This window comes from Etheostoma spectabile, chromosome 7 (assembly GCF_008692095.1).
Source record: "Etheostoma spectabile isolate EspeVRDwgs_2016 chromosome 7, UIUC_Espe_1.0, whole genome shotgun sequence".
Lineage (NCBI taxonomy): Eukaryota > Metazoa > Chordata > Actinopteri > Perciformes > Percidae > Etheostoma > Etheostoma spectabile.
The window spans coordinates 12,356,294-12,356,535 of NC_045739.1; the positions used below are offsets into that span (position 1 = coordinate 12,356,294).

The 242-nt window shown below is 43.0% G+C and overlaps 1 protein-coding gene across 5 annotated transcripts in view; it reads left to right on the forward strand.

Moving 5' to 3' along the window:
* Positions 1-242, forward strand: part of samd11 (sterile alpha motif domain containing 11) — a 56,382-nt gene that overhangs the window by 39,528 nt on the left and 16,612 nt on the right. The window lies entirely within an intron of this gene.

The following is a 242-nucleotide window of genomic DNA, read 5'->3' on the forward strand; positions in this document are numbered from 1 at the left end:
CATGAGACGGGACGGATGACATGGGATGCTCCAGGGTGCAGCCATATACTCTTGCATTGTTTGAGTGATTGGGCGGGCCAGTTGTCAATATGGGTTATTACCCAGTGTGCTTTGTTGACTGGTCTCAATGTTTTATTTCATGTGAGTACTAGTTTACTAGAAGAGTAACATAATATTTGAAGTAATGCAGTGCTGCGGGAAGTGTGCATTTAGTTTCCATGCTTAGTGTGTTTCCACAACAA